An 18488-nucleotide genomic window follows, 5' to 3' on the forward strand; every position below is an offset into this window, starting at 1 on the left:
ACCAATTTCCTGCCAGCCATCCTCTGAATGAGCCTTCATCAGGGTGGCAGCAGTAAAAGCATTCACGGAGTCCATTTCAAGGAAGGGGGTAGAGGGAGGGGTGGAGGGGTTCCAGCTGTCCCCATCGCCATTCTCTCCTTCCTCCTCGCTCGGGGAGAAAACAGAGTCATTTTTCCTTTTCCTCAAGTCCAGCTCCTGGGAGCACTGAGGGGAAAGGGGTGCAGCCGATGCACCAGTCTCCTCTTCCCCCTCACCCACCAGCTGTTGCAGATCCTCCGTGATGGACTGGATGGAGGAGAGGAGGGCATCTGTAGCACTTGCAGAGTCTGAGAAAAGCAGCTCCGCTGAATCCTGGGTATCGTCGCTGGACCCGCTCCACCGGGGGGCCCCACACTGGCCCTCGTTCTGAGGAGCAGGAGTGGGGGAGGGGTCCTCGCTGTTCTCGGGGGTTTTCAAACCCTCGTGCTTGTCTGGTGCAGTCTGCGGTTGTGGGAGCGTAGTGGATTTCTCTTCCACCGGCCCCGGAGCCACAGCAGGACTGATCCTGGCTGGAGGCTGAGACTCTTTGTCCAACAAGGGTTCTTTGTTTGACTTGTTGTTTGCTTTGGCTTTTCGGGCCGGTTTGGCTGAAACAAGCACTGCCTCATCCTTTCTCATTTTGAGTTTATTGGCGTAGGCGTGAGGGCAGTTCTTAAAAACGTGTCCTTCCGAGCCACATAAATTGCACTTTGGCAGCATTGAACAGTCAGAGGCTAAATGTCCCTGTTTGCCACAGGTCTTGCAGCATTTCACAGTGCAGGAAGATGCCAGGTGTCCCACAGCACCACAGCGCCGACACACCTTTGGTTGTCCCACATAAAAAACATAGCCATTGCAGGCGCCCAGCCGGATTGTAGAGGGCAGGTGCCTTAAGCCTCCATTTACATTGTCCGGTAGTAAGCGAACCTCGAATTTCCTTGCTCCTGTTTTTATACCGTCAACATCTCTAACCTCAGTTCCATGGTGGACGGTGCAGTACTGGTTAAGCCAGGTGTGAATGTCCTCCGTCTTTGCCAGTTCCGAGAACATAACAACATGCACCGTTTTCCTCTCTCTCTGTGTCAGAGGCTGCAAGTTGATCTTCTCAAGTGCAGGAACTTTCCCTCTTTTTGCCTCAAACACATCCACGCATTGTTCAAACAGAGGATAGGTACCAAATACAACCTCAAATGCTTTCTGACCTGGGAGAGCAAAGATGAAATCCAAGTGCCGAGGTTCAAAGCCAAGTTCCTTCTGTAACACTTTTCTGCTGAACTGCATACGATCCATGAACAGGTCATCCAAAAGCTCAAAACGTACAGCATTCTTGCGGGATCCAAAGGTTGCCATCTCAAACTGCAAAACAAACACTGCTTCCACAAAACAAGAAAACAGTCCAACTACTCCAACTACAGGCTGATCAAGGTATCTCCCCTGCCAGGTAAGCCGAGAGCCGCAGGCGATGAGCCCGGAGCTGAACGGGCCCCACTGGCTCGTTTGTAAGGCCAGGTGCATTGCCAACCACGACCGGCAGGGCAGAGGCCTTGAAGGCAGCCTGGGCTCCTGCAGCTGTCCAGCCACGCACTCTGGTTTCTCTTCATCTCGTACAAATCTTTTGCCTTTTACTAAAGATTTCCATGAAGAGGAGCATGAATGAGTTCCATACAATTTTTGTGCTTTCCTGCCTTCGGGTGGGGCGCAGCTGGGCTGGTCAAAGAGAGAAAACAAAACCGCTCACAATCACTCTTATTACTGCGACTGTGGCCGTCTGCTCTGCGAGTCCTCGGTCTCCGCCTGTCTGATTGGTGCTCTTTTCTTTGGGGGGCGGGAAGTGTCCGGCCGCAAATATGAAGCGTTACAGCAACGACATGCCATGAGACGATTGATAACGATTTCCATAGGATCCACGCGGTTGCCTGGCAACCGTCAGCTTTGCGCAGTGGCAGTATCGTAGCCTGTGAGGTTTAGCCGATGCGCGATTATTGCTAGTTGAAAACTTTTCCCAATACCCCGCTTCCGCCGGTTTGCAATACAATCGGCGAAAGCAATTCTTGACAGTCTCGTCAGAGACTGAGCAAGGTGTTTAAAGACAGATTTTGTCATGGTAACATCATGGTAGAAAGAAACAAGCTTGTTACGTCTCAACAGAAACACTCTTTAGCTCTTTCAGCGTTATGCAGAGAACAGCGTCTGTCGAGATCACTTTTGAGTCAGCGCGAAACGCCGTGTGCTGTCAGTTTGATTTCATATTGCTCGTAGTGGCGCCCGGCTTTTGTCTGTCAAACGTTAGGTTGCCCTTCTTCATGCTGCATCGTCGGCATGAGTGGAGCTTTTTAAACGTCTGTACTTACTGCGCCTCATAAGAAATCGTTTGTCCCCGTTCAAAACAGATTGTGCGATGTCCTGCAGCGTTCGCAAAGCAAACCTTTGACAGTTTGAAAGAGGAATTTATTCTGCTTCCTGTGCGTGCAGTAGTTACAAAGTTGAACGTCTTTACACGATCTGCCGCAGATCTTACAAACGAGCCAGTGGGGCCCGTTCAGCTCGGGGCTCATCGCCTGCGGCTCACGGCTTGCGAGCGTGCCCAATCCGTGCGATAACTCGGAAAACACCCGGCCACACTGTGCCGGAAACGACGCACTCTGGGAAGCCGCTATGCAAAGCGAGGTCCCAAGATCCCCTGCGGCCGGACACTTCCCGCCCCCCAAAGAAAAGAGCGCCAATCAGACGGCCGGAGACCGAGGACTCGCGGAGCAGACGGCCACAATCACCATTACAAGAGCGATTGCGAACGTGCTTGTTTTCTCTCTTTGACCAGCCCAGCTGCCCGCCACCCGAAAGCAGGAAATCACAAAAATTGCAGGGAACTCATTCGTGCTCCTCTCCACGGAAATCTTTAATAAAAGGCGAAAGAGTTGTACGAGATGAAGAGAAACCAGAGTGCATGGCTGCACAGCTGCAGGAGCCCAGGCCGCCTTCAAGGCCTCTGCCCTGCCGGTCGTGGTTGGCAATACACCTGGCCTTACAAACGAGCCAGTGGGGCCCGTTCAGCTCCGGGCTCATCGCCTGCGGCTCACGGTTTGCGAGCGTGCCCAATCCGTGCGATAACTCGGAAAACACCCGGCCACACTGTGCCGGAAACGACGCACTCTGGGAAGCCGCTATGCAGGCAAGGTCCCAAGATCCCCTGCGGCCGGACACTTCCCGCCCCCCAAAGAAAAGAGCGCCAATCAGACGGCCGGAGACCGAGGACTCGCGGAGCAGACGGCAACAATCACCATTACAAGAGCGATTGCGAACGTGCTTGTTTTCTCTCTTTGACCAACCCAGCTGCGCCCCACCCGAAGGCAGAGAAGCACAAAAATTGCATGGAACTCATTCATGCGCCTCTCCACGGAAATCTTTAGTAAAAGGCGAAAGATTCGTATGAGATGAAGAAAAACCAGAGTGCGTGGCTGCACAGCTCCAGGAGCCCAGGCCGCCTTCAAAGCCTCTGTGCTGCCGGTCATGGTTGGCAATGCACCTGGCCTTACAAACTAGCCAGTGGGGCCCGTTCAGCTCCGGGCTCATCGCCTGCGGCTCTCAGCTTGCGGCCGTGCCCAATCCGTGCGATAAGTCGGAAAACACCCAGCCACACTGTGCCGGAAACGACGCACTCTGGGAAGCCGCTATGAAAAGCGAAGTCCCAAGATCCCCTGCGGCCGGACACTTCCCGCCCCCCAAAGAAAAGAGCGCCAATCAGACGGCCGGAGACCGAGGACTCGCGGAGCAGACGGCCACAATCACCATTACAAGAGCGATTGCGAACGTGCTTGTTTTCTCTCTTTGACCAGCCCAGCTGCCCGCCACCCGAAAGCAGGGAAGCACAAATATTGCATGGAACTCATTCATGCTTCTCTCCGCGGGAATCTTTAGTAAAAGGCGAAAGATTTGTACGAAATGAAGAGAAACCAGAGTGCGTGGCTGCACAGCTGCAGGAGCCCAGTCCGCCTTCAAAGCCTCTGCGCTGCCGGTCGTGGTTTGCAATGCACCTGGCCTTACAAACGAGCCAGTGGGGCCCGTTCAGCTCCGGGCTCATCGCCTGCGGCTCACGGCTTGCGAGCGTGCCCAATCCGTGCGATAACTCGGAAAACACCCGGCCACACTGTGCCGGAAACGACGCACTCTGGGAAGCTGCTATGCAAAGCGAGGTCCCAAGATCCCCTGCGGCCGGACACTTCCCTCCCCCCAAAGAAAAGAGCGCCAATCAGACGGCCGGAGACCGAGGACTCGCGGAGCAGACTGCCACAATCGCCATAACAAGACCGATTGCGAGCGTTTTTGTTTTCTCTCTTTGACCAGCCAGGCTGCGCCCCACCCGAAGGCAGGGAAGCACAAAAATTGCATGGAACTCATTCATGCTCCTCTCCACGGAAATCTTTAGTAAAAGGCGAAAGATTTGTACGAGATGAAGAGAAACCAGAGTGCGTGGCTGCACAGCTGCAGGAGCCCAGGCCGCCTTCAAAGCCTCTGCGCTGCCGGTCATGGTTGGCAATACACCTGGCCTTACAAACGAGCCAGTGGGGCCCGTTCAGCTCCGGGCTCATCGCCTGCGGCTCTCAGCTTGCGGCCGTGCCCAATCCGTGCGATAAGTCGGAAAACACCCAGCCACACTGTGCCGGAAACGACGCACTCTGGGAAGCCGCTATGCAAAGCGAGGTCCCAAGATCCCCTGCGGCTGGACACTTCCCGCCCCCCAAAGAAAAGAGCGCCAATCAGACAGCCGGAGACCGAGGACTCGCGGAGCAGACGGCCACAATTGCCATAACAAGAGTGATTGCGAACGTTTTTGTTTTCTCTCTTTGACCAGCCAGGCTGCGCCCCACCCGAAGGCAGGGAAGCACAAAAATTGCATGGAACTTATTCATGCTCCTCTCCACGGAAATCTTTAATAAAAGGCGAAAGATTTGTACGAGATGAAGAGAAACCAGAGTGCGTGGCTGCACAGCTGCAGGAGCCCAGACCGCCTTCAAAGCCTCTGCGCTGCCGGTCGTGGTTGGCAATGCACCTGGCCTTACAAACTAGCCAGTGGGGCCTGTTCAGCCCCGGGCTCATCGCCTGCGGCTCTCGGCTTGTGGGCGTGCCCAATTCGTGCGATAACTCGGAAAACACCCGGCCACACTGTGTCGGAAACAACGCACTGTAAGGCACCTTGAAGCGTGCACCCCCAACATTCTTCTTTGCACATCTGTGAAAGGTAAACTCTTGAGCAAACTCTGAACCAGCTCTAAGGAAACTAATCCGATTAGACGTTACTTTGACTCATCCTTTAAGGGACCCTTGATAATTGGAGAAATCAATGATTTCGAATGAATTCTGTATGCGTCAAAAGACAGCTATACACAGAAAACATGCAGGACACTGCTCATGATGTTTCCCGAGCCGAAACACAGTGCGTTTTTCCAAGCCATCTGACAAAGCCCGCCCACTGAAAACTGCAGCAGATCGTGTAAAGACATTCAACTTTGTAACTACTGCACGCACAGGAAGCAGAATAAATTCCTCTTTTCAAACTGTCAAAGGTTTGCTTTGCGAACGCTGCAGGACATCGCAAAATCTCTTTTGAACGGGGACAAACGATTTCTTATGGGGCGCAGTAAGTACAGACGTTTAAAAAGCTCCACTCATGCCGACGATGCAGCATGAAGAAGCGCAACCTAACGTTTGACAGACAAAAGCCGGGCGCCGCTACGAGCAATATGAAATCAAACTGACAGCACACGGCGTTTCGCGCTGACTCAAAAGTGATCTCGACAGACGCTGTTCTCTGCATAACACTGAAAGAGCTAAAGAGCGTTTCTGTTGAGACGTAACCCAGTGGGCAAAAGACGTATAATATACGTCTATTAAACGCATACCTTAGACGTCTAAATGTGGTCTGCAATTCGTCTAGAATGAAATTCTAATATACGTCTATTGTTATACGTCAATTATACGTCTATGATTAGATGTTCATTATACGTAAATGGTTGGAGTTCTATTATACGGATAAATTTAGAGGACTATTATACATATATGGTAGGAGTTCCGGATAACTTTAGAGGACTATTCTACGTATATGGTTGGAGGTCTATTATACGGATAACTTTAGAGGTCTATTATACGTATATGGGTAGAGGTCTATTATACGGATAACTTTAGAGGTCTATTATATGTATATGGTTAGAGGTCTATTATACGGATAACTTTAGAGGTCTATTATACGTATATGGGTAGAGGTCTATTATACATCAAAGTTAGGTTTTACAGGTGTAGAAACTAGTAAATCAACCCAATGATTTGGTTTAGAAATTTATTCTGAAAATACACATTCACACCTGAAAAATATGTATTTCAAATTATACATTGTATACAATCAATCAACAATCAACATATGGGCAATAATCATAAAAAACACAACTAGTCTTAAACTTCAGCTACAAATTCTGGTAATATGGCAATATACAGTATAGTAACGGCAAACACAAACTAATTACATTAACACACTAACTCAAAACCACATTTTGATTCAAATATACATTTTAAAATGTACAACTTCTATATTTCCAAGAAAAAAAATATTACAATGGAAGTTAAGACGATTTTTGTCCACTATTTGCAAACCCTGTGTAATTGTCCTAACAGTTAGAACCAAAAACCTAGTATTTTCAGTGTCCAGATCTCCTGGCCCCCTGCCTTGCATATGCATTCTTCAAGTAACACATTGCGTGCTCCTTTATTTCTTTTTCTGCTGATTTAGGGCGGGACTTCAGCACCGCAGCTAGGAGAAAATTATATAATATTACTTCCCAAATTAATGATGATTAATATCTTCTTTAGTATAATCTAAAAAATGAACGGTTTACTAAGCTCAAAGCTGAAATAAATGTATAAAATTTGGCTTGCATCATAGAAGTTGAGCAATAAAGTCTGTCCTAATTAAAGAGTACCCAAAGTTTGAAAGTACAACATAGAATAAGAATAGAGAAACGGCAAAACGATTTAGTGTCATCTTCCCCATTCACACCATTCCCCATTTCGAATGAATTCTGTATGCGTTAAAAGACAGCTATACACAGAAAACATGCAGGACACTGCTCACGATGTTTGCCGAGCCGAAACACAGTGCGTTTTTCCAAGCCATTTGACAACGCCCGCCCACTGAAAACTGCAGCAGATCGTGTAAAGACGTTCAACTTTGTAACTACTGCACGCACAGGAAGCAGAATAAATTCCTCTTTTCAAACTGTCAAAGGTTTGCTTTGCGAACGCTGCAGGACATCGCACAACCTCTTTTGAACGGGGACAAACGATTTCTTATGGGGCGCAGTAAGTACAGACGTTTAAAAAGCTCCACTATTTTTATGTGCCATTTTTTGCTTATTCACTTACTATTTTAATCAAAATAATATTAAGAAAGATCTGTATGTATTCAGATAGTATTATTATTGTTCATACTTACTCGTCAAAAGAGGATTGCTGAGATATTTGCGGATATACTTCTACGTTTGAAAAACGTGTCCAAAATGGTGACCAACGAATACTAGCAATGCATTGTGGTATATAACCGGAAAATATGCTGGGTTCGATATTTTCTCAACGTATGCGTTTATTAATGTTGTCGATATTATGGTTGAAATTTAACATTGATAATACATCGTGGCTATGTGCCCCCTGCTATGAGCTGATGTGCAATTTTAACGCATGCAGTTAGTAAGGATCGGTCACTGTTGTATGGTATTATATACAGTATAATGACATTATGGAATAGGATGGGGACAGGCCTGGCATCACGGGGGGAGGGAGGAATGTCGCCCCTTCAGTTTTGGGCAAAAAGATGTACCTAACTTACCTAGGAGTATACGGCACTCTGCACAGTGTACGAAGTAATTTTCGCAGTAATTAATTTATTATATTTACTATATTTATTATACACGTGTAAATTAATTACTGCGAAAATAATTTACTTCGTACACTGTGCAGAGTGCCGTATACTCCTAGTTGCGGCACACACGATACATACAGTAAAAAGCCTCAGGCACTGTGTTAGATGTGTTTTCGACGTTATATATGCGTTTATTAATGTCGTCGATTTTACGGTTGCAATTCGACTTTGATTATACGTCGAGGCGACGTATATATACGTATAGCCGTATTTTCGCCGTGAATATACGTATATTCGACGAATCAGTGCCCACTGGGTAAACTCTTCAGCAAACTCTGAACCAGCTCTAAGGAAACTAATCCGATTAGACGTTACTTTGACTCATCTTTTTACGCTAGGGTTAGGGTTAGCATTCCCACGCTACTTAGACACTTTGTTTACGCTCAGTGCTTGATTTTGGGAACTTCAGGACGAGTGGGAATTTTCTCCTATCTGTCAATTCTGTTTTGTTTTGGAGACTCTTGGCTGCCTATGTTGTACAGTGCAGCGTGAAGGAAACATTTTCCAAAACTGTGTCAGCTCAAAAGTTGTAAGAAAACCTCTCCAGCTGCTTTAACTCTCTTCATTTTTGTCATTTAATGTGACACTCGATGTATAACTGGAGCCTCACATATGCAAATGGTGAGGCTCCAGTTCGACACCCAGTTCAATACCACTTTACAGTAAATGACAAAAGCATGGCAGACTGTGCCGGACCGGCAGATTACTTCCGCTTATTTTTACCATATTAAACAATGGAAATCCAACCACTTGCATTTGTGACACTTGATTTTGGCTGCACCTAAGACACTCTTAAATCTTCAAACACATTTCTCTTCTCCCGCAACACTCTTGTCTGTCGGCGCTATGTGGCAGCGTTGCATGACAACCCATCTCACCACGGAAAGGAACCTAACAGCTTTGGTAAGAGAGGAGAAAAGGACCTGGCCCGTACGCGGCTCAAACCCGCAACCTTGGCGTTACTAGCACCACCATCTAACCAACTGAGCTAACCGACCTCACAACAGTGGTCCTCTCTGTGCTGCAAAAAATCAAGCTCAGGGAATTTCTTTTGTCCTTTGAATAGAAAGCCGTGTAATTCAGTGTACGGGCTTTCTCGTGCAGTTTCATAGTTCTTGTAACCCAAATCCTACACTGGCCTGAAGTGCCCCCCCATTTCACAGCATTTTTCAGCTGATTTAAAATGTACCTAAAGGAGAAGCATTATTGAAGACCATCAATTACCAAGAGCTTTTGTCAAAGGTTTTGGTGGTCATTTTTAATGACCACAGAGCACTATGACCTCGGTTTTACATCTCATCCAAAAGACAGCGCCCTTTTTCCAACACAGCTTCTCCGTCACTATATTGGGACATTGGGACCCGTACAGACCTCAGAGTGAGCGCCCATTAACACCACTTCCATCTGGAAGCTTTGTTTTTCCCTGTAGCTCACCCTCATCCTGGTACTGACCTGGCTCACACCTGCTTAGCTTCAGTGGGTTTTCAGTTGCGAGTTGCAAAAGTTGGGATACAAGTGTAGCGGCAATGCTTGTTAATAAGACAGAATTAAGCGTTGGTATGCTGTCCTAAATGAAGCCCCATCTCACCCCCCATCTCTGTGGTGCAGCCACAGAGAAAGTATTCATGCAGACTGATTTAAGTTGTTTTCTTTTGATAGGGAACAGCTCCCAGACAGGGATGCACTTAGCTAAGCCTGGCTATCATGATCAATGGTCATCCATTGGCGCCTATCTGTCTAGGGAGTGCTGAATGGACATCTGGACTGCATTCTTAAGTGTCAAGAGTAAGTGACTTATATCTCACCTTGACCAACCAATCAGGGACTGGCAGGGCGTGGTAATACCACGTGGGTCTCCAATGCCCGCCAAACTCTCAACCAATCAGCACACATCTGTGTCTTGGTCAAAAAGGGAGCGCAAGCTCAGATCGGGGCTCTCCTTGGCCATTTTCGCGCATCCTCAGAGACAATCACGTGACAACTGCTGTTGTCTGCATAGGGACTTGGACTTTGTTCTAAGCGCGAGGCCAAGCATCCCGTACGTACTCAGAATTCTACTAACGTGAATGCTCCGTTTGATCAACGGCAGCCTACAGTTGGACCCTCGTCGACAACCTGAATAGCTTATTCAGAAGCAGCGCTGGACCGGGAACGAACCAGTTTCTTCCCAGGCAAAAGAGTGACTTGTGAGGACTCGCGGTCACACTCTGTGCATAGAGACTTTCTACTAGCCAGCCGGACTGCTGGTAGATCCCCTCGGAGCAACGACTGCCCTGCGCGCCGCAGTCAGATTCCTCCGCCCGTCCTACTCCGAGCTGCACCTTGACTGGTTGGCTGGTAGCCAGAGGACGCCGACACAACGCCCATTGGACAACCGCTGGAACAGAGGCTGCAACAGAGCTTGTCAGCTGGTTTGGTGTTCGTGCCGGGAAATTCCAAATCCATACACAGTGGATAAGTTAACCCCATGTTCTACATTGCGTCTCGAGAATTCAATTGTACCTCAACACAAGTTGTTATCAATTTAATTCATGAGTAATGTATTTACTTCCGAGTTTAGAGTAACAATGGGTAATAACACTGATTAGCGATTTGGTAACCGAACGATATATATTGACATATATTCTCTGTTGTGTATCTCTTTGTGTTTGCATCTCTTCGAGATTATATATCTTGTATATTGATAACCCTCACAGTAAGGTCTGCCGCTCGTATCCAGGCAGACTAGTATATGTTTGGTGCACAATTTATATTAATAAATGTATCTCGTGTATTGAACCCGTGTGTGTGCGTTGTTAGTTGTTCTGGCGATTGATTTTCTAAAAGCCCCAACGAACAACCTCGTGATTACTGCTACAATTAATAAGTGTCTCAGTAAACCCATCAAACCACTACATTTAATGGCGTCCCTGGGTGGGCGAGTTTAGAATGAAATGAGACTCAATCGCACAGAATAACTGATGTTGCTGTGAGTTCAAGTTCAGCACAGCACCGTGGCTTTTATACGCGAATACCGGGTGTGCTGATAACTGCGTAAAGAAATCCCCCTGTTTTCTAGCGTTTAGTGTAACGTGTGCTGATTGGAAATCCATCTGCTCGGGTGTTTAGATTCCATACTGTATTTTGGTAAAAGGAAAAAAAGTAATACTCTTAAAGTTTCTCTGACGTAATGACAATCGGCTGCTAAAATGTCTGAAGTGGAGTCGCTTATAAGTACTATTTCTAGCGACGACAATCCTGGTTACTGGAGCGGTATCGAAAAGTTGAACTTTGATGATATTGAGAAGCTGCAAGTAGATTTAGTAGCTAAGGTAGCGAACCAGCTTAACACAGGAGGGTCTGTGAACGCAGTTCAGGTCCTATCTAGTTTCGCCTTAAATCTAGCTAAACAGCTGGAACTGTCTTTGTCCGAGCTGACAAAGTTTCAAACGCTTCAGGGAAAGCTAGAAAGATATAAGGCGGAGCGAGTTGAGTTGTTGGATATAATCAGAGAAAAGAGAGTGAAAAGTGAGGAAAGTGAAGACAGACTCAGGGAAGTTTTAGGTAAATTAGATGACCTGTCTGCTAGAGAAACTGCGGCTGAGGTAGCTAGGAGAGACCTAGAAGCGAGCTTGAAAGAAAAAGAAAAAGAAATTGAGAGTTTAAATGAGCTCAGCCAGGAAAGGCAAAAGGAGTTAGATGCTGCCGTACTGGAAGCAAAACAGGCTAGATCCCACTTACATGCCAGCCCACCTAGCAGCCCGGAGCGCTCACCCAGGAGGTTTCTCCCGGCCAGGGTCTGTGGTCGGATCGGCATGGGGGAGATCGCCGAGTCCTGCGCGAGACGCAAGGGCGATTCAATTCAGGCATAGACCCCCTGCTCCTGATCACGGCCGTCTCCCTGCCCACGGAGAAACTGTAAAAATTAACCTCCACTCCCTGAGGCAGTTAGCCAAAGATGTAGAAAGGTTTGACCCGACAGTGTCAGGGAATAATGTGGAGACCTACATTGATGAGCTGAGATATACTTTGCAGTTTATGCCCGAAGCGTCTGAACAGGAAAAGGCTATGTTAGTAAGGAAAACTACCAGCCGAGCGGTCCACGAGTGGATGTCTAGACAAGGACCTGAGGTCTGTAATAGCTTTGAGGAGCTGTGTCAGGCAATGATCGGAGAATTTTCGGCTTTTATAGATCCCATATCTGCCGTGGCCACAGCGCACCATATTAAGCACGAAAAAGCTGAAGCCCCTCGCGACTATTACCCCTATTATATAATATTTTACTATTATATAACTTGTAAAATATTACCCCCAGTCCATTCTCTTCCAAAAGTGAGAAACACCTGTTTTCTACATTTTGTCTGTTTTAAAACCATATCTCTTTAAACCAAACCAAGAGTTTGTCTTTTGCACTGATATTCTGATTCATTTCAATTTCAAAGAAAAAAAAAACATTATCTTCCAAAGCATCATAAAATTGTCCATTCTTCCAGACTCTACTTCTCTCTTGTAGTAGTACAGCAGACCTTTCCAGGTGAGCAGATCACAGAGTCCGAAATATGCTTCCTCCATCAAGCAAAGTACCTGAACATGACTCGGTCTTCATAAAAGCGCCCCTGTAATAAAGAAATTAAATCCAAAATCAAGAGGGCAGTTGCCTACTGAAGTTCAAGAAGTCATCAATTTTAACCTAGCAACACATTAAAGGCTGCATCTATACAAGTACGATTCTAGAAATGCTCACCAGATTACGTTTTAAGAAAGAACTGCGCCTCAGGTTCCGCCGAGATCTTAACTCGGATGGCAGGATTCAGAGTCCGGAGTGCGGACTGATGGCGCACGGAGGGTCCACATACTGTGGATCCCTCAGTTTTCTTCCGCGTGTTTAAACCGCCAGCGTGTGGCTCTCCTGTCCCCGTGACCTCATTGCTCTGCTCTCGCCTCTGTGCAGCCGAGCCCGACTCATGGTAAAGTGGAAAAAAATATGCCCTCAACGTGGGATTTACTCTGGATCGAGGATAGATGTCACCTTTTTATCGTTGAACAGGATGTATGTGATGTGGCGACTAGGTTCAATTTTGTATCCTTTTAAAAGATTAAGGACTGGGGTGAGCGGGATTTATCACCCTTTCAGCTAAGAACCCGACGTGAGCACCGTTTAAGCTGCATAGACTCGGTCGTTTAACTCTTCTCCATTAGCAGGGTTAAGGTTAAAGAAAAAAAACATTGCTGACTTCTTTTTTTTTTGCCAGCCGCGAGCGCTGATTAGCGAGGTTTGTATTTCATGTTTTGCAAGTTGCATCCATTTTAAGAAAAACAAGTCGTTCAAGACAGGAAATGAATACTTGCATTTAATTAAGTCTAGGCGTATGCGGTTGTCCATAATGACCAGTTCTGTTCGAGAACACAGCACAAAAAAAGGCACCGCTGGGATTCGGACCCAGGATTTCTTGTTTACTAGACAGGCGCTTTAACCAACTAAGCCACGGCGCCCCGGGAGTACTGTTTTTTTGCAGCCACTTGGACACACCACTCAGACACATCTGCATTCGGTGTGTGCTCCGCCTGCTCGCTGAGCAAGTTGCCACCTTTACATACAATAGCAACATCGACACCAAGAGAAAGGATGACAAATGGCTTTTATCTGGAACTTTTCATGTCCAAGGAGCTCAATGTGCTTTCTGTGTACAACAGGGCCACTGAACTCCACACTGGCCACTGAACCACAGCAGTGGCTTGCTGGCTTGACATCTCCCAAGGAAAATGTTGAAATCGCATGTGGAACAGGAAAAGGACCCTCGAGTACGAGGGAAAAAAAAGAAAAAGATCATCTGGAGCGTGCCAACCCGTGTCTGGAAAGCCCAGTTTCATTGACGAGGTGGCCGAGTGGTTAAGGCGATGGACTGCTAATCCATTGTGCTCTGCACGCATGGGTTTGAATCCCATCCTCGGCGCTCTCTATGTCTGACACGTGTGCCTGTTAGATGTTGGCCCTCCTTCTGTTTGCTCCAGTACTAGAGCTGTACATTTTCTAGCGCTGGCTGAACATGGTATAGTAGGCTAACGTCGGTATCGAGCAGTGGCAGTAACAGTATTTACGTGCCGCTGCTGCCAAGTGGCTCTGGGTTGAGACCGCATTTTCACTTACTTGCAGCACAAACGGAGAAAGCGATTTTTGACAGTCTCTCGAGAGACTGCGCTAGGTGTTTAGGGATAGACTTTGTCAGTTCCCCCTGGGATGATGGCCTCTCAAATAGTTTGTGATTCCTCTAGACGTTTATACAGTAGAAGCCTGCTTCGTGGCTTAAATCCAAGCTAAGGAAACGAGTTAGAGGTCTGATGCAGAACTGCACTGTATGTGTGAGGAAAGCTGCCCCCTTCTGTTCCATGTCGACCGAACAGAGGACTGTAAAGGATACGACCAAGAAACTTTAGGATGCTGGTTGGAATCCAGCTCCAAAGAAGCCCCTTTGGGTGTTATGTCATGAAAAAGTAAGAACAGAGAATCTCCCTTTGATCAAAAGCGCAACAGAACTGTTTTCCGTGGAGCAGGTTTCAGACCCGTAGACCTGTTTTATTTGTATGGCGTTCGTAAGCGCGCAAAACAAGGACAATTCCTGCGTCTAACACGAATGTAAATGCTTTTGAAAGTGCAGTGTGGTGCAGCTTGTAAAATCCTTGTCCACATTTGTGGTTTGTTGATGTTTTTTTTCTGTCTGCCAAAGTTGCATTTTGACATCCGGACGGTGAGACTTTATCATTTGAACGTGAAGCCAGCCTTAAACCCTCTGAGGCGTGTCTGTCTGCCGGCATGTATCTTGTGAAAGGTATTTTTTTTTTAACGTTGAGCGACTTTAAAAAGGTTTCCGCAGACACCTCGCACTCCGGAGGAGGAATGCGGCGGCGGCGAGCTCACTGTAGTTGTGGCCGAGTAGTTAAGGCGATGGACTTGAAATCCATTGAGGACTCCCCGCTCAGGTTCGAATCCTGCTGACTACGGCGTCTGCTGCACGTCGCCTTGTGCCTGTGTGGCAAAGGCGAAGTGCCGCTTCTCCTTTCCTGGCACTATAAAAATGCTACATCGCTTGGTCCTGCTTCCATGGAAAGCAGTTCTTCAGGTAATTCTACTCTCTTACCAAAGCTGTTAGGTTCCTTTCCGTGGTGAGATGGGTTGTCATGCAACGCTTCCACATAGTGCCGACAGACAAGTGTGTTGCGGGAGAAGAGAAAAGTGTTAGAAGATTTAAGAGTTTCTTAGGTGGAGCCAAAATCAAGTGTCACAAATGCAAGTGGGAAGATTTCCAATGTTTAATATGGTCAAAATAAGCGGAAGTTATCTGCTGGTCCGGCACAGTTTGCCATGCTTTTGTCATATACTGTAAAGTGGTGTCGAACTGGGTGTCGAACTGGAGCCGCACCATTTGCATATGTGAGGCTCCAGTTATACATTGAGTGTCACATTAAATGACAAAAATGAAGAGAGTTGTAGCAGCTGGAGAGGTTTTCTTACAACTCTTGAGCTGACACAGTTTTGGAAAATGTTTCCTTCACGCTGCACTGTACAACATAGGCAGCCAAGAGTCTCCAAAACAAAACAGAATGGACAGATAGGAGAAAATTCCCACTCGTCCTGAAGTTCCCAAAATCCAGCACTGAGCGTAAACAAAGTGTCTAAGTAGCGTGGTAATGCTAACCCTAACCCTAGCTGGAGTTTGAGCAATCCAGCACTGAGCGTAAAAAGATGAGTCAAAGTTACGTCTAATCGGATTAGTTTCCTTAGAGCTGGTTCAGAGTTTGCTCAAGAGTTTACCTTTCACAGATGCGCAAAGAAGAATGTTGGGGGTGCACGCTTCAAGGCGCCTTACAGCTGTAGGGAGTGATTCGAGACGATTCGTGGCGTGTGCTCGTTCCCATGTACCGTACGCCCCGGGGTGCAGTGCTAGGATGACGTACAATACCACTTGGGCACGTAACGGCGTTATGTGCAGGGTTTTCGTTTGTTCGTTTTGTTTTGCTCTGCTTTGCTTTGTTTTGCTTTCCATCGCGTTGGTAAGAGCGTAAATAAAAATGCGATTCCTGCGTCTACCACTAATGTAAGAGCTATTTCAAGTGCGACGTGGTGCGGCTTTTCAAATGCTTGTGGGCATTTCTCTGTTGTTGATTCTTTTTTTGTGTGTAACAAAGTGGCATTTTCATGTCCGGACGGGGAGACTTTATCATTCCGACATGAAGCCAGCCTTAAACCCTCTGAGGCGTGTCTGTCTGCCGGCACGTATTTTGTCAAAGGTATTATTTTTTTTTAACGGAGAGCGACTTTGAAAAGGTTTCCGCAGCCACGTCGCACTCCGTGTTAGATTAAAGGAGGAATGCGGCGATGGTGAACTCGCTGTAGTCGTGGCCGAGTGGTTAAGGCGATGGACTCGAAATCCGTTGGGGACTCCCCATGCAGGTTCAAATCCTGCGCGGCAAAGGTGAAGTGCCGCTTCTCCTTCCCTGGTACTATAAAAACACTAAATAGCTTGGCCCCGCTGCCATGGAAATGAGTTCTTCAGATAACCACACATCTTGCGTTCGCACCTCTGGTGTTCTACTTATGCCTTTGAAAACCTAATGAATAAAACTGAAAGAACCGACACAATATGTAGGTGCTCGTAAAGCATGCATTAAAGAACTGTTAACAGCAAGGGTTTCAGTGGGTTAACTGAGGAGAAGGCGTGATCGCTAATTGTTGACTTTTTATTTGGTGTTAGAAACACTCTTACTGTGCATGACGTGCAACAAATTTAGCCACAGAAATTGCATCACGCTTTCATGTATGCTATTGCAGACACCAACGTTGCCTAGATAGAAAACCGAAATAGCCGTGGGTTTGCTTGCTGGTCTGAAGGATCTCTCTTCGAATCTCTATCATTTGTCAATGGAAGTAAAAGGTGCTGCAATCTGATACGTTCAGAATCAAACCCGCAGCTGTTGTTCGACTTTATTTCTTGACTAATTACAACTGAGTGTCGCATGAGCAGTTACGTAAACTTGTCTGATATATTTGAACACAAATGCCGTTCTTCAATTAAAACTAACAGTACATTGTCAGGGACATTCAGTTCTATACAAACAAGAGACAGACAAGAGAACATTTAGTATATAATAGACAGAAAGAGGTTCGAATCCTGCCGACTACGTTGTCCACCTCCTGTCGTTGTGTTTCGGCGCAAGCAAAGAAGCGCCCCTGTTCGGTGTTCCTGGTGGTTTTAAAATGCCAAATTGCTTGTACCCGCTCCCTTGCAAATAAGTTCTTCAGCGTCCGCGAATGGCATTTTACAGCTGGAAGCAGATGTCGACGCTTTTTGCACAGAGCACCAAAAAAGCGTCTTTTTTGAAGGCCCGGGTTCTGAGCATTGGTGGTTCAGTGGTAGAATTCTCGCCTGCCACGCGGGAGGCTCGGCTTTGATTCCCCGCCAATGCAGTGGCTTTTGCAGCTAGCTGCTCCATCACTTGCATCCCCTTGCAACTCGCAACTGAAAACCCACTGAAGCTAAGCAGGTGTGAGCCAGGTCAGTACCCGGATGAGGGTGAGCTACAGGGAAAAACAAAGCTTCCAGCTGGAAGCGGTGTTAATGGTGCCGGCGGTGGGGCGCTCACCCTGAGGTCTGTGCGGGTCCCAATGCCCCAGCATAGTGACGGAGACACTGTGTTGTAAAAGGGCGCTGTCTTTTGGATGAGATGTAAAACCGAGGTCACATCGCTCTGTGGTCATTAAAAATGACCACCAAAACCTTTGACAAAAGCTCTTGGTAATTGATCGTCTTCAATAATGCTTCTCCTTTAGGTACATTTTAAATCAGCTGAAAAATTCTGTGAAATGGGGGGCACTTCAGGCCAGTGTAGGATTTGGGTTACAAGAACCATGAAACTGCATGAGAAAGCCCGTACACTGAATTACACGGCTTTCTATTCAAAGGAGGGCAAAAGAAATTCCCTGAGTTCGATTTTTTGCAGCACAGAGAGAACCACTGTCGTGAGGCCGGTTAGCTCAGTTGGTTAGAGCATGGTGCTAATAACGCCAAAGTCACGGGTTCGTGCCCCGTACTGGCCAGGTCCTTTTCTCCTCTCTTACCAAAGCTGTTAGGTTCCTTTCCGTGGTGAGAGGGGTTGTCATGCAACGCTGCCACATAGTGCCGACAGACAATTAAATGACAAAAATGAAGAGAGTTAAAGCAGCTGGAGAGGTTCTCTTACAACTTTTGAGCTGACACAGTTTTGGAAAATAATTCCTTCACGCTGCAGTGTACCATATAGGCAGCCAAGAGTCTCCAAAACAAAACAGAATTGACAGTCATATAATGTCCATTAACACCGGTTTTAAACGCAGCATCATGTCTGCCATCATAAGAATATGAGTCCAATATTTTAGAATATAGTCAGAATGACTTCTAACCTTAGCTGTGGTGTCTTTAATCCCTATTGCTCAATGCATGGTGTACGTACTGCATACATGTGTCTTGAGAATGAGGAATGGGCCCCTGAGACA

General features: G+C 47.0%; 11 non-coding genes across 11 annotated transcripts; 6 read left to right on the forward strand and 5 right to left on the reverse strand.

The window, feature by feature from the left end:
• Window positions 1–1599: 1599 nt before the first annotated feature.
• LOC148643078 (U5 spliceosomal RNA) lies at window positions 1600–1713 on the forward strand. The gene has a single exon (XR_015929286.1). It is a non-coding gene; the product is annotated as a U5 spliceosomal RNA (small nuclear RNA).
• A 233-nt stretch (window positions 1714–1946) lies between these two features.
• On the forward strand, window positions 1947–2088 carry LOC148643079 (U4 spliceosomal RNA). Its single transcript, XR_015929471.1, has one exon. It is a non-coding gene; the product is annotated as a U4 spliceosomal RNA (small nuclear RNA).
• A 759-nt stretch (window positions 2089–2847) lies between these two features.
• On the reverse strand, window positions 2848–2962 carry LOC148643080 (U5 spliceosomal RNA). Its single transcript, XR_015929360.1, has one exon. It is a non-coding gene; the product is annotated as a U5 spliceosomal RNA (small nuclear RNA).
• A 390-nt stretch (window positions 2963–3352) lies between these two features.
• On the reverse strand, window positions 3353–3469 carry LOC148643081 (U5 spliceosomal RNA). The gene has a single exon (XR_015929357.1). It is a non-coding gene; the product is annotated as a U5 spliceosomal RNA (small nuclear RNA).
• Window positions 3470–3862: 393 nt separating this feature from the next.
• Window positions 3863–3977, reverse strand: LOC148643082 (U5 spliceosomal RNA). Its single transcript, XR_015929341.1, has one exon. It is a non-coding gene; the product is annotated as a U5 spliceosomal RNA (small nuclear RNA).
• Window positions 3978–4368: 391 nt separating this feature from the next.
• Window positions 4369–4485, reverse strand: LOC148643083 (U5 spliceosomal RNA). Its single transcript, XR_015929241.1, has one exon. It is a non-coding gene; the product is annotated as a U5 spliceosomal RNA (small nuclear RNA).
• Window positions 4486–4876: 391 nt separating this feature from the next.
• Window positions 4877–4993, reverse strand: LOC148643084 (U5 spliceosomal RNA). The gene has a single exon (XR_015929331.1). It is a non-coding gene; the product is annotated as a U5 spliceosomal RNA (small nuclear RNA).
• An 8839-nt stretch (window positions 4994–13832) lies between these two features.
• On the forward strand, window positions 13833–13914 carry trnas-gcu (transfer RNA serine (anticodon GCU)). The gene has a single exon. It is a non-coding gene; the product is annotated as a tRNA-Ser (tRNA).
• Window positions 13915–14877: 963 nt separating this feature from the next.
• On the forward strand, window positions 14878–14959 carry trnas-uga (transfer RNA serine (anticodon UGA)). The gene has a single exon. It is a non-coding gene; the product is annotated as a tRNA-Ser (tRNA).
• Window positions 14960–16352: 1393 nt separating this feature from the next.
• Window positions 16353–16431, forward strand: trnas-cga (transfer RNA serine (anticodon CGA)). The gene has a single exon. It is a non-coding gene; the product is annotated as a tRNA-Ser (tRNA).
• Window positions 16432–17979: 1548 nt separating this feature from the next.
• trnai-aau (transfer RNA isoleucine (anticodon AAU)) lies at window positions 17980–18053 on the forward strand. The gene has a single exon. It is a non-coding gene; the product is annotated as a tRNA-Ile (tRNA).
• Window positions 18054–18488: the final 435 nt, after the last annotated feature.

The sequence above is a fragment of the Lepisosteus platostomus genome, chromosome 22 (genome assembly GCF_059453375.1).
Source record: "Lepisosteus platostomus isolate fLepPlt1 chromosome 22, fLepPlt1.hap1, whole genome shotgun sequence".
Lineage (NCBI taxonomy): Eukaryota > Metazoa > Chordata > Actinopteri > Semionotiformes > Lepisosteidae > Lepisosteus > Lepisosteus platostomus.